At 36.8% G+C, this 19,298-nt stretch overlaps 1 protein-coding gene across 19 annotated transcripts in view; it reads left to right on the top strand.

Annotated features, from left to right (window-relative positions):
- The window catches only part of LOC105489205 (netrin G1), a 362,022-nt gene that overhangs the window by 125,282 nt on the left and 217,442 nt on the right, over positions 1-19,298 (top strand). The gene's annotated exons all lie outside the window — the stretch shown is intronic.

The following is a 19,298-nucleotide window of genomic DNA, read 5'->3' as shown; positions in this document are numbered from 1 at the left end:
CTAGCTCTTTTCATCTATGCTAATTAGCCTTAACAAGGCAAGTTAAAAAAATTTCTTTCCTAGGCTTGTATGGTGTAACTTCCCACTTAGCATTTCTTGTCTCCTTACAAGCCTTGTAACCTGAGGCAATCCCAGATATTCCCTATGGGAAAGATGTATTTGAGAGTTATGCTCACGGCACTTGCCTTTATTAATTTTATGAAAAAAATCAATTTTAACATTCATTTTCATATTTGAGGACTCAAGAATTTGAGGTTTGTATGTAACCATTGTTGGGAATTTTTTTTTTAAAGAAATGTTTTAATACAATCAATCATGACCAAAACACATCGTGATGAAATGTTCTCTTACATCTTTTTAAAAAAATGTATTATACTATTTATTTAATGGTTCTTTTCATAGTTTGTTGAAACATTCCAAGGAATTATAGTTCTAAGCTACCTTGTATTTGATAGATGTCAGTAGATGACAGGAGATTAATCTATAGTCCTCGCTCTCTCTTGTTATTTGATTAAGCAGATTCATGCCACCATCTTTCTTTCTTGCCTGTAGAATACACACACACATGCCCACAAACACACACACGCCCTTCTATTTTTCAGAAATCTTAGCCACATCCCCTCCCCTCACCACCACCGTGTTTCCACCCTGGTGCACGTTTTTGTAGCCATTGCTCTTTAAGGTGACAGGGAGAGAGACTTCTTATCGATCATCTGACCTCCCACACAATTTGTTGGAGGTTGACACACTCCTTGCCATTTTGCTTTGTGGAGCCTGAAAGGTCCATTCATTACAGGGATGGCTTTATTAAAGAAGCAACCCCCAAATTCTAGTGGATTAAGCCATCTAGCTACAGAGTAACATCCTTCACAACCTTATGACAATCTATGTCCCCCATCCTTCCCTATGGAGTTAAAAGACTCTATATAGATTTTCCTTTCATTTTTTTATAAATGCTCCTTGGACTTTTCTATCATACCACCCTGTTTTCTCTGAGGATAATTCTTAGCCGTAGCTCCTTGTGCTTGTTTCTTTATATATTGGCAGTTTAAAAAATGAAAATCAGTTTGCATCTATTTAGCTGATCTCAACATTTTCTCTGTTTACATTAGTCTAGGGCACCTTTGAGCCATTTCATTTTCATTTCTTTTCCATTTAGCCTGTATGTTTGGCCCCATCTGTGATTAGCAAGAATTGAGGCAGAAGCTGAGTCCACCCTTCGGTCACTCTGTACAGCTTTCCTTAGAAATTCCAGCCTTGAGGAAACATACATTCACACATAGCTTGTTTCCCCTGAAATAAAGGTTTTGATCAAATATGCAGGCAGGACGTTTTCTGTGACTTGGGTACAATGGGAAGTTTTGCATATTGGCCTCTCTCACCTGCTGTTGAGCACCTTGGCTGTGTCTTTGCTCACTTCCCCCTGTCAGTATTTTGCACAGCAGACACTAACAAGTATTTATTGAACAAGTGAATGTGCAGATGAATGAACGTAGCATGAAGGACTAATGCTGGTGTGCTGATTGTGTCTTGTTTTCTCATTGTTCCAATATTCTATCTCAGTTTCCTCTCTCAGGAGAATGCCTCCTTGAGGTCCCTGAAGAATTACAGAATAGTAGACGCTGATACAAATGTATACTAAATCAGTAGGGGGATAAGGAAAGGAATCTAGAAGTATCTACAACTATGCTTTGGTAAACTGTTACAAATTCACCACTCCAGGCTCTATAAATTACTTTGCCAGAAAAAAAAAAGAATTTTCTTTTTTTTTTTTTTTGGAATGATATTAAACTTTTTTTTTTACATTTATAGGTTTGATTTATTAGTTTTGTATTATACTTTATTTTATATTTTATATTATACTTTAAGTTCTAGGGTACATGTGCACAATGTGCAGGTTTGTTACATATGTATACATGTGCCATGTTGGTGTGCTGCAACCATTAACTCGTCATTTACATTAGATGTATCTCCTAATGCTATCCCTCCCCCCTCGCCCCACCCCACGACAGGCCCGGGTGTGTGATAAATGCTCATCATCACTGGCCATCAGAGAAATGCAAATCAAACCCACAATGAGATACCATCTCACACCAGTTAGAATGGCAATCATTAAAAAGGCAGGAAACAACAGGTGCTGGAGAGGATGTGGAGAAATAGGAACACTTTTACACTGTTGGTGGGATTGTAAACTAGTTCAACCATTATGGAAGACAGTGTGGTGATTCCTCAAGGATCTAGAACTAGAAGTACCATTTGATCCAGCCATCCCATTACTGGGTGTATACCCAAAGGATTATAAATCATGCTGCTATAAAGACACATGCACACGTATGTTTATTGCAGCACTATTCACAACAGCAAAGACTTGGAACCAACCCAAATGTCCATCAATGGTAGACTGGATTAAGAAAATGTGGCACATATACACCATGGAATACTATGAAGCCAAAAAAAAGGATGAGTTCATATCCTTTGTTGGGAATTGAACAAGGATTTTCATTAATAAAAATTCAAATACAGCACTTCTCCTTCCCTGATTTTAAGAGTTTGGCAATGGATTAAAATAAAAGTCTGGAGGTAAGAGGACTTGCTGAAAGGGGGTCAAGTAATAGTCAACTAACTATGATTAACAGAATATAGACATTGAAAAGTCTCCATTGTGAGTTAAGATTTGCAGGCCTGCAAGCCTAGATAGTGACATAAATGTCATATGGAGATTCTAGAAAGCAATGAGTTCTATCTGTTAGGTGGTTGAATTATATTAACCCTTAGTTGTTTTGAAATCACTTGTTTACAACTGGCTCTAAATCAGCTTTCTATTAAATTTTCAGTATAAGAAATTGAAATTATAAGAATTATGGATTTAGACATGTAAGTTGTTTAAATACATTCAGTCATGTTCCTCTTTTGTGAGAAGTAGAAGAAATTATTTGTTTAAGAAATATATAAGAAAATAAAGTAGAGCTATGAATGCGTAGCAAAAATGGGAGCACTCTCTCTGGTGGTCTGGTTGGCCTCCTACCAGTAGGTGAGTCTCTTTAATTCAATGTCCAGTAATAATCAATGTATTTGAAAAGCACATCTGGACATAATGGACAAATTGAAAATGCTTCCATATTCCTACTCCTTGTCTCAGAAAAAAGTCATCTTTTTAATCTCTGTGCTTTCTTTGCATTTTTGGGCATAATTCTAATTGCATGCTAGTCACATTTTGGAGTAGTTTTTTAATTGCTTATCTCCTTCTTTACCCTGGAATGTGAAATCCTGTGTCTCATTCATCTGTTTTCTCCTATCAATGTCTAATATGTGGTAGCTGAAATTAGGACCACTGAGAAGTATCACTTGAATAGCGAATATGGGAGGGGAAATGCTATATGAGGAAAATATGCTGGACACCCAGATTAGTCCATTCTTGCGGTGCTATAAAGAGATACCTGAAACTGGGTAATTTATAAAGACAGTAGGTTTACTTGGCTCATGATTCTGTGGGCTGTACAGGAAGCAAGGCTGGGGAGGCCTAAGGAAACTTTTAACCATGGCAGAAAGTGATTCAGGCATGTCTTGCATGGACGAGGCAGGAGGAAGACAGTAAAGGTGAAGGTGCTACACACTGTTAAGCAACCAGATGTCATGAGAACTCACCCATTATCATGAAAACAACAAGGGGGAAATAGGTCCCCATGATCTAATCACCTCTCACCAGGCCCCTCCTCTAACATTAGGGATTACAATTTGACATGAGATTTGGGTAGGGACACAAATCCAAACCTTAGCAACATTTTTTTTTAGTTTTGACCTGGTGTTACAACTACATAACCTTGATCAAGTCATTTAACTTTCTAAGGCGAGTTTCCTAGTCATAGGAAGGGGAGAATAGTCACCAAGAAGAAGCAAAAGGAGGATTATGTGTGGACTGCTTTCAGATCTGTAAAGAGCCATTCGGTTAATGTTATTATGTTAGCATTTCAGCCAATGGGAGTGCTCTTTGGGTCTCTCTCCACTCCCTGAACATGTTCAGAGAAAACTATTGGTTTATCTAAAGTTTCAAGCTGTGGGTCTCATATACAGATTTCTTTCACTTCATGTCAACATTGATTTCCTTCCCTCATGTATTCAAAGCACTAAAGGGTCAGAATTAAAGGTGTATGATTGCATCTTGGAAACTACTCTCACTATGGTCACAACACATTATAGTATAATGTACAGAAAATATAAAGAATATAATTCAGAAACTGTTCCTCAGCTACTTTAATTCTTTCAGTTGTGCATTGGGAGACGTGTTAAAATGTCCATACTGAGCCTTCACCTTTGTCATTTGTAAAAAGGTATGACAAGACTCCCACCTACACGGTTATACAGATAAATGAGATAATACATCTTAAACACCTGTGCAATGCCTGGTCATCATAAGACTTGCAATGAATAGTAGCAATGTTGACCATTATTCAAGGAAGAGCAAGATTAGTATGGACTGGAAGAATACTAGGGAGCTGGGGTGTGTGTGAGATTTGAGTGCAGGAGTTGAATTTGCATAGAGGTAAATCATGAAGAAAGGCTCTGAGGTGACCGAACTAATGCAAGAATCAATATTAACCCAGTTGTTTAAACTGAAACCTGGGTATCAACTGTAGCTTGTCCCATACCCTCATGCTCATTCCTAAAATATTCAATTCACTACCAGTGTCTATCAGTTCTAACTTCTTTCAGACCTACCTAATCCTCTCAAATTCCACTGCACTTTTCCATTCCCAGTACCTCTCTCCAGTCACGATCCCTCCCACTACTCTCAGTTCCCAGGGTGTCCTCCACACTCTTACCCTCAGGTCTTTGAACATGCTGCTTACTTAACATAGAGCACTTAGCCCCTGGCTGCCTTTCCTTCCCCAGCTGAGCACACACCAAGCACACATGCATTAACTCCTACACTCCTTTCCTCCAGTAGGTCTTTAACATAACATTGCATTTCCTGTTTATTTCTCTCTGTCCTTCACTAGAATGAAAAAACAAAAAGCACTCGGCTAACCATCAAGTAAGAGCCCACTTTCCACAAATTCTCAACACACACCTGACAGTCTTCCTGCATTCAAACTCTGTCCTTCTTGCCCATACTGTGGATGAATTGTCCCCATTCTAAGACCAACCTTTCTTCAGATACTCAATCCCATCCCTCTTACCAAAGTGAGGACATTACTGCAGATATTCTTCTCCTTTTTCTCCTACATTATCATTTCTCTTTTATAGCATCATTCGTGCAAATATGTAAAAATACATCCCATCTTCATAAAGAAAAACAAAAATCTCCCTGTACTTCACATCCCCCTCTAGACATTGCCACATTTCTCTACTTCTGTTTACAGCAAAACTCCTGGAAAGATTTGTCTATACTGGCTTTCTCTACTTCTTTTACTTCCATTCCTTTTCTAACCACTCTAAACATGCTTGGGTCCCCACCATTGTAACAAATATAATTCGTGTCCAGTAACCACTGATCTCTGTATCACCAGATCCAAGGGTGAGATCCCAGACTTCACCTTTCTGGATTGATTGACACATTGGACTCAGTTGGTTACTCCTCACTCTTGAAATTGTCTTTGCTGGGCTTTTTGGACTTCTTGATCTTGGCTCTCTCTCATTTTTTTTTTTTTTTTTTTGGCTTTTCTTTACTGGTTTCTCCTTATCCCCCAACCTCTTAAGGTATACTGTGTTTCCTCTTCTCTATCTATACTTTCTAATAAACCAGTCTCATGGCTTTAAGTGTGAACTATATGTTGATAAGCCCCAGATAACTCAATCCCAGTCCTCATTACTGAATTCCAGAGTTACTACCTATTTCACATCACTGAGTTCCTATTAAGCGTTTCATGGTGAACTTAACTAAGATGAAATGTCCAATTCCCACCTCCTTCCCAGAACAATTCTAGACATCTCCAGTTCAATGCAACTCCATTCTGCCAATCGCTTAGGCCAGAAATCTTATAGTTGTCTATCACTAGTCTTCATCACATGGAAAACCTTGGCATCTTTTCTTTATCACATCCAATTTATCAACAAATATATCTAGGAGCCAACCCTCCAAGCCATTGTCATCTCCCATGTGGATAACTGAAGTAATCTATCTGGTCTGTTTCCACCCTTCCTCCCTGTAATTTTTTATCACAATGGCATTCAGTACAATTTTTTTTTTTTTAATGTAAGGCGTGCCATGCCACTCCTCTGTTAAAACACTTTCCAGTGACTCAATATCTCTAATAAGTAAAAGTCAAATTATTTTTAGTGACCAAGCTACCTCCCTGACTTCATCTCCTACAAATGTCCGCCTTGTTAGTCTACAAATCCTGTGGGACTCTCTTTTGGCTTCTACTACATCTTCTTCAAGGATGCCTTCACCAAAGGTCCTTTTGCACTTGCTATTCTCTCTGCCTCGAATTTTCTTCCTCCCCAATTCTACATGACTCACTCTCATTTTCTTCAATTCTCTGCTCATTTGGCACCTTTTCAGTGAAACCTTACTTTATCACCTAATTAAAATAATATCCTCATTTCTACCATTGGCATTTCCAGTTATTTACCCTACTTTATTGTTTTTCCCCATAACACTTACTGCTTTGTGATATACAATGTTAATTTGTTTGTTCGTTGGCTATTATTATCCACATGAAGGCAGCTTTGTGATAACAGGGATTCTATAGGCCCCCCTCCCATCATTTGTCTTTATGACCAATACCTAGAATAGCATCTGGTACATGGAATGTGTTTAAGAAAATATTTGTTAATTGAATAAATGAATGAATGTGCCCCTTAATTGATTATGGGAGACTAGGATATCAGTCATTTCTTCTAGCTCTGCAGCTAAATATACTAGTGTAGAGTAAGACTCTTATGGTTGTAAACTTGGCATGTTGCATTTTATATCTTTAGACTACTTAGCAGATTCCATGACTGAGTTACTTTTAGAGATTTTCTTTCTTTTCATGTTCAGACTTCTGCCTTTAAATATCATCAACTTAAATGAACACATAGACATCAGCAGCTTTAAACAGTTCTGTACTGATGCCCTCACAATAGTGGTCTAAGCAATTGTTTTGCTTTTAGCATAGCTGGCTCAGTAATTTCTATTTATGTTCCAAATGCCATTGAAAAGCCACTGAATATTGCACAAAGTATGCCAATATGAAAAATATCATCAACTGCCATTTTATTTCAAACTGGGCTTCTGCACAGCAAACTGTTCCAAAGTTGGTGAAAACCAAAAATCCAAGTCACCTTAAACAGAAAGACAGATGTAAAACAGTGAGTAACTTTTTTATAACAAACTTAATGTGCTGTATATTATTTTATTATTTTCTTAGCATTTTTTTGACTTTGTGTTGAGTTTTTTCTGTTACAGTGAACATTGTTTTATTATTTCTACAAATAGTTTAGTAACATATGAAAATCTCATTGCAGACTGCCATGGTTGGCTTATTTCTTCACTTATTCTCGTGATGTCAAAAGTTCAGGCTTTGGAATCAGGCTTGTTCAGTTGGAATCTAAGCTCTTTGAATTTTCATCTCAGTAACATCAGACAAATTACTCAACATCTCTAAGACACAGTTTTCTGCTGTTTGAAATGGGAATAATAAGGTTGTTATGATGATAGAAATAAACAATTCCTATATAACACTCAATTGCATTTACTAGTATTTCTGATGTTATTAATGGATTCTCTTACGCTGTAGGAAGAGCTGTTTACCAGTAGTTCATAATTTGGAGCTGGATATATTATCTCCAAGATATAAATTTTTGCTCACTATCTAAACAAAACCCATTAATCTGAATATAGGGATTCCCCCCACCCCCCTCGCCCCACCCTGCCAAAGTGCAGTGTTTGCTCCTTTCTCTGAGTCATGGTCCGACGTATTTATTTGAACTTAAAAATTAAGTTTTTCATTGATATTACATTTGCTGGAAAAGTTTGTTTTATTTGCATAATATAATATTTATTTTAAGAGCAGACACTTATATTTTGTCTATATTGTGAAGGCACTCTATCCATAACAATATACAACTTACAGGATGAGTCTAATGATAAAGGAATTAGACTACACATCAAGTAACCTCATTTAAAATAATGAAGAAATTGGCCGGGTGCAGTGTCTCACGCCTGTAATCCCAGCACTTTGGGAGGCCAAGACGGGCGGATCACGAGATCAGGAGATCGAGACCATCTTGGCTAACATGGTGAAACACCGTCTCTACTAAAAATACAAAAAATTAGCCGGGCATGGTGGCGGGCGCCTGTAGTCCCAGCTACTCGGGAGGCTGAGGCAGGAGAATGGCGTGAACCCGGGAGGCGGAGCTTGCAGTGAGCTGAGATCCAGCCACTGCACTTCCAGCCTGGGCGACAGAGCGTGACTGCATCTCAAAAATAAATAAATAAATAAATAAATAATAATAATAATAATAATGAAATTATTAAGCAACAGAAGGTGTTTTATATATTCAACCGAAAGAATTTAAAAGGCAGATTGCTTACCACAAAAAGTAGACAGCAATATTTAGACATACATCTAAAATTAAGATAATTTAGATAGTTACAATAACTTTGTCTATAAAGATACAGATTGTAATTTTATACTCCAGGTAGCATAAATCAATCCAAACTATATTTTAATTGATATTGTAAGAATTGTAATCACACAAAACCAGTTGGAAATCAAGTCTAACCTAAGCAAATTTAACCTCTTCAGGCCTTTATTACTATTGTTTGTAACCTCCATGTTTTCCTTTACCATTTTCTTCCATATTCAGCTTATAAATAATTAATTCCCTATACTCAGAAGTTGTATTTAAAACAAAACAACAAAAACACATTAATAACTAGCAGACATCAAAGAGTTTTATAACCCAGACCAGCAGAAGAATAAGAATCCGAAATAGCTTTGTTACAACAGCAAACTGATATATTCTATTGTAACTGTTATTTTGCTGTAGACGGATATTTCATTAAAAATAGATATTAGAGGTAAAGTTATGTATACAATACAGATAAATGTAGTTGACTTTCCCAAATCTGGTAAAATAAATGTTTCCCCATCTTTCGGTGAAAAAAAAAATGCTACTAATCTGAGACAAGAATATGATAAGGTATAGAGCTTTGCAGAATAACACTGCAATCATGTTTGCTTCATGAATATATATTAGTGACTTCAGAATCTAGGGCATACACTGTCTTTTAAATACATTGAAAAAAATGACATTAATGAAAAGAGGGAATTATGGGGAGGTAAGACCTTGTTCTGTCAAGTTTAGTACCTGTTCTGAAAACAATGTTTCAGGGTTTTAAGCTAAAACCGTCTCTTCTAGTTAAAATACCCTTCTGACCAAATAGTGATGCAGAAAACTTTTAAAAGTCAAATGGAAATCAGCTTGCTAAAACATTCTTAGTGTTTGTTTTTAAGTGACTCTCCAACAAATATTTATCAAGCAGCTTGTTGTGTCAATACCATGCTTTTGCAAATGACTCAGGTAGTTATCAATAATAGTATTGTCTAGATTTTGAATAATAATAATATTACTAATGATACTACTAAGGATATCCTTAAAGGGTCTAAAAGAGCTTGCTTGGTGTCTTTTTCAAGTAATGTTTTTTCCATGTGGCAAAATGTTTCCGTCTCTGAGCTTTTTTTGGGAACACAGAATAATCGTCATTGTTCCTTCCTTGAGTTTATAAACTAATGATTCTCTGCATTTGCTCCACCACTTTTTAGCTCTCTGCCGGGCTAATCTAAGCATCAGAATCCTTGGTGGTTAATAAATGAACATCTTAGAAAGAATTCTACTGGGAACATGGTATTCAAATCAGCCCTCCAGGGCATTTTGTTGCAGTGAATTCCCACAGGTACGTGGCACAAGATGGGAACTTCCCTTCGGAAGGTTATTTATGTGCTCAGCCTGTCTATATAGAATTCGAGTATAGAATACCTGAAAACACTCAGAAGCGGCCGTCAACCCCCAGAAGGAACCATTTCCCCATGTATACAGTAGAGCAAGTGAAAGCCAATCTGAATGTAAGAAAAGTTGTCAAGGGGCAATATTGAGGTTTAATAGGGCTAAGTCACTTGAAAAATAAATCTTAAAAATGATGTAATGTATACATTTGGCTTTCAGTAGTGTTGTATTAAGAGGGTAGGCATTATCTTGGTCTAACCATTAGGTATAAATGCTTAAGCAGCTTAAAGCCCTGAAGTCGGAAGCACTCAGAAGCTCTGGTAAAATTGTCCATAATACAAACTAATCTAAAGCATCATAAATACTTAAAGATTGCTTAGCATATCTTTACTATCATTGTTTTGCAAGCAGCTTACTTTCTCTAGGATAATAAAGATGCAAAGATCAATAATACTCTATTTCTTTGTAAAGGAATCAAATGCATATCTACTTTTTCCTCTCTATGAGGGCTGTAGATTTTTTCTTCTTTTTGAACAATATCAGGCCTTGCTAGATGACATTAATTACTCAGAAGCTTACAGACGTCAAGGTAGGGGGGTCCTGAAAGGTGTGGCAGGGGTGGCTGAGCAGTGGAATAGTCAGGAAGAGAGTACTGAGTGATGCAGTGGAGAATGTATAGAACGGGAAGGGAGAGCCTGGAATCAGACATTAGGTTGTCTGAATCTGATAGAAGAATATATTGGCTTGTGAATTAAGGCAAATTATTATAAACTACTGAAGTTATTTAAAACTCACCTCTGAGAATTCTTAAGGGAATTGCATGAGATAGGCCTTTGAAAGTGCAAAATGTAAAGCAACATGGTTATTTTTGTTGTTGTTGTTATTTGTAGGGCAGGGATTAGTTCGGTTTGGTTTTTTAAATAGCAGGAACAGGGATCTGAAACAGCAGCTATGCTTGCACTCTTTCTCAGCTTCTTTTCCAGTCTACCACGGAATGCCTCATGCAGTGACTTACACCTAGTAGGTGCTGTCTGAATATTTGAGGAAGGAATGGAGCTTTTTTCTCACAGTTCTGAACTTTGCAATATGAATCACGTACTTCCTTATAATGATGTTATTTTTATATATGTCATCTCATCTGTTAATTCATGGGCCTCTCGATGAGTACATATCAGTCATAGTCATGTACCCATAGTACCCCAGTTGATGATCCCTGAATATTCATTAAATGAACAAAATGCTTGAGATATAAACCCATCAAGCTTAATAGTTTCACTTTTTAATTACTTTTTCTTTCTGACAATGTTATCTTCTTCTCTTTTGAATTCCTGAAGTGATTTATCATGATTATCCCGTAACTTGACTAAGTGCTAAGAATTTGAGAATTAAAGCAAAGCTCTGTGCATTTGGAACTTACCATTTACTAATATCAAACATGTAGTAGTTCTAACCATGTGCCAGTCACCCTATTAAGGAGTATATTTGCCACTGAGTTTGTATAATAACCCATTAAAGTGAGTATTATTATTTTTCACAATTTCCAAATGAAGGAATTAGGACTTAGGGAGTAAATTTCACAAGTCCCCAAGGGGGTAACACTGAGATTCTAACCTAGGTAGACTGTTTCCAGGGCCCATTCTGGGAAAACAAGTAGCATGATGACAAGGTATTATGTGCTAAGTGTTCATGGAGAATTTTTAAAGTGCCATCAGATTTCAGGAAAATGAAATCTCTATGAATTTGCTATTTGAAAAGATTTGGTGGAATCAATATAACTTGAGTTTGAACTGCCTAAGAGCAATAATAACAACTGGAAACACTTCTATTGCACTTGACATGTGCTAAGGACCTTTGGTTAATAATTAGGTCATTTATGCCTCACTACAACCCTATGAATTAGGTACTATTATCATCCCTTCCTTTTACCAATGACCAAACTGAGACACAAGCCTTAAATAACTTACTCCAAGTCACCCAGCCAGTGTGATAAGGGGTTTGGGGAATAGCAGAGAGAGAACAGGTTGTCCAGATGAAGGGAATGCTGTAACTGTAGGCTTTGGAGAGACTCAAACATATTCTTCTACCTGGGGATTTTCTCTGGGCAATGAGCAGGAAAGCACTGGAGACAAGTTAACTCCCACTACGACAGATTATAGAGGGTTTTAGATATGTTGGCTGAAGAATTTATATTTGATTCTATGCAGGTATTGGAATACTGTTAAAATTATTTTTCAGCATTTATTGTTTAGCATTAGATATCTGTAATGGTTGCAGCAACGTGTCAGTATAGACACTTTTGTTTGGGAAGCTTCCTGACCACCCTTTCACACTTTCTCCAGTTCTGGAATAGATGCTTTTCTGCCCTGAGGACCCAGAAATCTTTGTTCCTATGGCTCTTACCATATCTTTGTGCTTCCCTTTTGCATTAGTCAGGTTTTTCCAGGGAAACAGAGCTAATAAGGCATGTGTACGTACATATTTAATATAATTTAAAGAGATTAATTGACTGGGCATGGTGGCACACACCAGTCATCCCAGCACTTTGGGAGGCTAAGGCAGGTGGATCACGTGAGGTCAGGAGTTCAACACCAGCCTGGTCAATATGGTGAAACCCTGTCTCTACTAAAAATACAAAAATTAGCCAGGCGTGGTGGCAGAAATCTATAACCTCAGCTACTCTGGAGGCTGAGGCAGGAGAATGGTGTGAATCTGGGAGGCGGAGGTTGCAGTGAGCCGAGGTCATGCCACTGCACTCCAGCCTAGGTGACAGTGTGACTCCATTGAAAAAATTAATAAATAAAAATAAATAAAAACATTTATTATGAAGAATTGGCTCATAAAATTACAGAGACTGACAAATCCCAAGATCTGCAGTTGGCAAGCTAAAGACCTGGGAGAGGCAATGTGTAGCTCCACTCTGAGTCCAAAGAGCTGAGAACCAGAAGAGCTGATTGTGTAGTTCCAGTCCAAAGACCAGCAGGCTCAAGATCCAGGAAATGATGATGTTTCAATAGAGTCCAAAGGCAGGGAAAAAACCCATGTCCCAGCTTAAAGGCAGCCAGGCAGGATAAGTTCTTCTTTACTCAAGGAAGGGTCAGCCTTTATGTTCTATTCAGACATTTCACTAATTGAATGGAGCCCACCTACATTAGGGAGATAAATCTGCTTTACTCAGTTTACCAATTCAAATGGTAATCTTACAAAAATACCCTGACAGATACACTCAGATTAAAGTTTGAACAAATGTCTCTGCACTCTGCTTCCCATTCAAGGTGAGATATGAAATTAACCATCGCACCTTCATCGTTCCACCCAAAACCGATGGGCTCTAGTAAAAGAGAAGGAGGGCTTCTCTCTTACTTTCCTGAGAATCCCACAGCACTTAGTACAGAGCTGGAATGCAGAAGGTGCTAAACTTAATTGTGTTAGCATCCTGAATATGTTCTGGACAGATTCCTTACTAAGGAGACTCTATTAAGTACTTGTTGATTACTCTCCTTTTTGTGTGAAGAGGAAAATAGTACATCCAGACATTTATTTACTAGACTTCAGCATAGCAGTCAATCATTATCTCTTCATAGCAACATTGTCTCACTTTTCAGGTCTACTGTGCTCCCAAAAATCACTGTCAGCTCTGACCATACATACTGTTCACCACTGCTCACATATCCCACATACTTGCCTCCCCTCGTGCCTTTGCTCATGCTGTACCTTCTGATTGGAAACTTTTCTTCCTGCATTCTTCACATGGAGAATGCCTACATCAAGGCTCACATCACTGAACCTTCACCCTCAGCCTTTCTTATGTGGAAGAATCCGTTGTGTTTTCAAGCGAGTTCCCATAACACTGGGTATCTACTTCTGCTAGAGTTTATTCAAGGAGTCCTTGCCAGTCAATGAAATTATAGGGATCAAAGACGACGTCATATTCAATCTCTGTATCTTAAGCACCTAGTACTCTACCTGACACATAGTAAGTAGTTACTAATTGTTGGATGAATAAAGTAATGTATACAATAAGATTATTAACAATGATATTCATTGCCTAGTATTCCCTGGTCTCCTTCCAGGTCATTTAAATTTTCTTTTCTTTTTTGTCTTATTGAAGAGACGTGATGAACAATCATTCTTAAAATTTTATCTTTAATAGTGAATTGAGGTCCTCCAAGAAACAGCTACTGTAACAGGATTAGATATGAAAGAGATTTATTGGGGAGAATTGCCATAAGGAAAAAAAGGAAGCTGGGGGAGGCTGGGAAATTTGTCAGATCACCATGCAAAACCTTGTGAAGGAGAGAGGGAAGGAATGAAGATTGGATATGAAAAAGTTTTATACTACAGTGCAGTTTTAAGAATGTTTCAAACAGCCAATGGGGAATCTTCCAGTCAAAGATCGCCTACCAGAGGGAGCTTTGTATCTCTTGGGAACTGGTTGCCTTATTATCCTTGCTGAACTCAGTTGTTGGCTAGGAGCAACCCTTAGCAGTGTGGATTTCCTAGTCAAACTCAGAGATGGATTTCAGAGCCCAGAAGCCAGGGCCCTTGGTCGGTTACAATCCCTGCAGTTAGATTTCAGAGCCCACATTTTCATGGTGACCACAGTGGCTTGAAACCCTTGAGGCAGTAGGGAATGTCCTTTATTCCCTTTAAAATCTTGCATCTAAACATATTTTAAATATAAAAAAACTCCTTTAAATAATGAAACTATAGAAAGTATATGGAAATCTTAAATCCATTTGAAATTAATTTAGAATCCTAGGTAAGCCTCAGTTGTTAGCTAATTCTGACATGATAGAGAAAAATAAAATACTTAAGTGAACAAAATTAAAACACTATAGGAAACTGTGGGCACAAATATGTTTCAGAGAAAAATCAAAGGTATCTTTTTTACTTGGAAGTTTCTAATGAGTAGATGTTCTACTAAGGTCATAGTTTTTTGGATCTTACAGTTTAAATTCAAATGGCTTCCTCAGAAGAATCACATTTGACAAATTGTTGATGCTGCATATCTTGTGAGAAAGAACATGTAAGTCTGTTGTATAGAATAGAGCATATCTAATTTATAGGAGTTTTAAATGACAAGCCTTTTCTAAATTCCAAAAGGCTTTAAAAATTTGCATTCCTATAAATAAACCAGTTTCTCTTAGAAGCAACCTTAACTCTAATAAATAAATAAAACCCAATCGTTATTTCATATAACATTTTTCATGCCAGAAAGAAATGATTCAAGATAATATATGGCATAACTTCTAGAAGGCAGTGCTATTAAAAACACATGATTGGTTTCCCTGCTCAATCCCACTCTATTTCCCAGCCCCTGCATTTATCCATGCATTCACTACTTATCTCTGGATATTTTCCCATGGGTTTCATCTTGTTGAAAAAGGCCTTTGCATTTCCTCCCCACCCATAGTAATCCATTACTTCCTTGAAGATACTTTGAACTGGGAAGGACTACTCTTTTCCAAGAAGTATTTCATAAAGAACTATCTCTCAGTTATCTCTTAGAGGCTACAAAAGTAATCTGAAGTACTGTCATTAAGTTTTTGCATTCCTTTAGCACTTATGTAAGTATACTCTACACTTTACTAGGTATTTTCTTACCTGTTGTCTTTTCCTTAAGGTCTTGTCTCATGTATGAAATAGAAAAGACTTCAGGGAAATAGACGATTCTTTTGTTCCTTTAGTATTCACAAGCATGTAGTAGATCCAAAACAAAGGCTTTTATTTTGTGTTTATTACTTTTTAAAAATCAGACTAAATGCTTATGATAAGAAAACCCAAGAATTGAGGGTCTTTTATTCATTCAATTTCACTGCCTAGAGGCAGTCTCTTTTAGTCTTTTCTGTTTTTGTTCTTGTGGTGAATTTATCTCCATAAATGAGATAAATTCATTGAGGAAGTTTTTAGTGAGGAAGTTTTAGACAAATATGTACTGATTCCCTACTATGAAATATGAGGATCTAATAATGGATGCAGCATTATTTTCACCAGTTTATCTCCTTTTTTCATTGTTTGATGGTTGTTGTATTAATTTGTCTTCTGTTGATTATTTTTGTAACTTAAAAAAGGAATTTCTTGATGTCTTGTTCCATCAACATCAATGAGCACCTAAAATTCTCAACATGATAATTTTAATGACTCTAAACTTTCTTCTACTTTGCCTTCTCCCATTCCAATGATCACCTTCTCAGTTATTCTTATTTTTATGTTGTCAGGATTCTTAATAATTATATTTTGTGCTATAACTGTGACCAGGGTTTCATGTTTGATCCATAGGTTGATTCTAAAAGTTAAAATTCAAGTAGACGGGGGTATTATGACTACGTTGATGTTGGTCATGGATGAAATGAGTACTAGGATTACATTTCCTTCTCTATAGAACTATGGTCTTGACCCTTCAGTCACTCAGAGAGTATTTCCAGCACCAAAATTAAGTAGATTATTTAAAATGACCTCAAATTGCTGAAAATAATATCACATTATTTTTTGGCTCATATCTGCTTCATATTAATCTCTATACTTTTTTTGTAAGGTTTTTTCTTTTCCTCCTTGTTTTCTTATTGACAATGGAATGTATGTTTATCATAGTCTAAAGTTTTTCATCTTCTCAATTACAAAATCAACTGAATATTGTCACCATTTTTCCTGTTTACTTCCCTCTTGAATTCACCTTGGAGTCAAATTATTTAACAACTAGCATGGCATCATCACTGACCAATCAAGACAGAAGTCATTTTTAAACAGCCAACTGGGCATTCCTGTGTGTACACACTAACAGCTCTGCTTAAGCTGCCAGCAGCACAGATGTCATACTACGTTTCTACCTTTCTGTTCCTGAAAAATGGCCTAATTATTTCTTGACTCTACTTACTTCTATTTTCTCCTTCATATTTCCAGAATACACCTTCAGCTTCCTCTGAAGAAAAATGTGGAAAATTAACTTTACAAGAGTGAAAAGTCTTTTACCTTCATTCTGCATTGATGACTTGGCTAGGAGCATAATTCTGGGTAGAAAACAATATTTCCTTGGCATTTTTAAAGCATTACTCCTTGGCATTTTAAAAGCATTACTCCATTGGCTTTTATTTTTCATTTTTAATATTTTTAAAGATGGGGTCTCTCTCTGTTGCCCAGGCTGGAGTGCAGGGGTGTGAACGTAACACACTGCAGCCTCAAACTCTTAGCTTCAAGCAGTCCTCCCACCTTGGGTTGCAGTCCCACCTGTAGCTGGGACTAGAGGTGCACACCACCATGTTCGGCTTTCATTGGCTTTTGGCCTCCAGTGTTGTTGATGAAAAAGTCTGACAACTTCTGAATTCCTGTTCCTTTGTTGGGGTGTGTGTGTGTGTGTGTGTGTGTGTGTGTGTGTGTGTGTGTGTGTTTTACTCTAAACCTTCTTGGATTATTTTTTTGGATTTAATTTTTTAATTTGTATCTCCTAAAGATGTATGATGTGTTTTGGTGCTGGCCTTTTTTTTTTTTTTTTTTTTTTTTCCCCCTCACCATTTTGGTTATTCTACAGGGCCTCTCATTCTGAAGGTTAATTTACTTCTTTAGTTGTGGAAATTTTTCTTTTTTATTTCTGACAATAGCTTACTCTATATGTTCTCTGCTCTCTTCTTTGCAACTCTACTAGATGTTCTTTGGATGTCATGTGTTGAATCTCTGTATTATTAACCTCTTCTCTCGTAAGTGTGTATGTGTGTTTGCATGTCTATCTTCCTTTGAGTTTCTCCTGTATTAATTACAATTTTAATAGCATTCTCTGTTTCCAGAATTATTTTTGTTTCCTTCAAGATCAGTTTTCTTTTCTTTGTCTTGACTTTTCTCAGGCATGCTGTAACTCTTCCTCCAGTATCTGGTGATTTTTGGTTATCCATTCTTATATAAGAGTCAAGGTTTGGGAAGTTGGCATCGCCTTTTTTTGGCCACTATATAAGCACATTATCCTATAACTCTCCTTTATGAATGAGAAGCCTAATTCAGAGCTCGTTACTGGGCAGGTATTCCCACCTGGCAGGGAAACCTGCCAAAGATCAAACTGCAGGCTGCAAGCCTCAAGACCACAAATCCCAAAAGAAGGAGGGGTGCCAACACTCTTAATAGGAACTTAGGTCGTTCCTAGGCAGTTTGTTTAATTTATTTCACAGAGTCCTCTGACTTATTTTATTTTATTTTGGCTGAGAATGAAGGCCAGACTGCCAATCACTTCGAGTAATGGAAATGGAAGGGCAATTGTTCTATATAATATTTTCTCTTTCTCTCCCTGTTTTAAGCCCCACATCTCACCCTTACTCTCATGTAACCCACCAGCCAAAAGCCTGCAGCCTTTCAGGTTTCTAACCTTCTCACCTTCTCAATAGTCCTCTTATAGCACATTCTGGTGACTGCATTTCTATTGACCTATTAACATTTCCATTTGTTTTCTCCCATAAACGCATTGAAATCTTATATCTTTGTTGTTATATGTGTATTCCTCTTTGTACATCCACACAATTTTGTACATATAAAGCATTGTTACTTTAGAGCCCCCAGTAGAGCTAGGACATGAATGACTAACCTCAGTCTGCTGTCTTCTCCCTCAAGTCCCTTAACTGCTCTTGGAATTTAATTTAGCAGGGATTTTTTTTTTTTTTCAGAAAAATAATATGACTAGTCTTTTTCTAAAAAAAAAAAAAGAAAAATAAATTTTCTTTTTTTATATATATTTTGTGAGACTTGATTGTTATGTTCAAGAGTTTTCAAGATAATTGAGGATTTTGAATCACTTCACAAATGTGTTAAGAGTTGTGGAATTTTCATGTTGTTGGCACAGAACTGTGAGGAAATGAACCAATCCTAAATTGAATGTCTACTTTGCCCTGCATTTTCCTCAATTAGATATTAGGCTTAATTTGTGTACTTGGTAAAATGGTTTTTTATATATATACGTATATGTAAATGTGTGTGTATATATATATGTGAAAATGTATATATGTGTGTGTATATATATTTATGTGTATATACATATATTTTTATATATATACACACAATTTTATTTAAAATATGGTCTATGGATTACTGCCTATCAATATTTGTTAACTGTCCGTGACAATATAAACTTCTACCAAAATGTAAATCAACTAAGTTACTACGCATACTTTGCAGTTAACATTTTTTCCTAGCAAGACATTCCCGATGAAAGAAGTAGTATAATGACTCACATTTTGTCAAAAAAAGATACTGATCCAATCACAGACAGGTAACAGTTTTCAGATCAGCACTAGTCCTTGGTTCACATCTTGAGAACACTTGCAGACATCAGTTAGAATAGTACCTGGCAGAGAAGGCATTGAATAAAGTGCTAGTTGAGTCTGACATGT

The sequence above is a fragment of the Macaca nemestrina genome, chromosome 1, assembly GCF_043159975.1.
Source record: "Macaca nemestrina isolate mMacNem1 chromosome 1, mMacNem.hap1, whole genome shotgun sequence".
Classification (NCBI taxonomy): domain Eukaryota; kingdom Metazoa; phylum Chordata; class Mammalia; order Primates; family Cercopithecidae; genus Macaca; species Macaca nemestrina.
The sequence above is the reverse complement of the archived record's forward strand: the minus strand, read 5'-3'. Positions and strand labels throughout refer to the sequence as shown.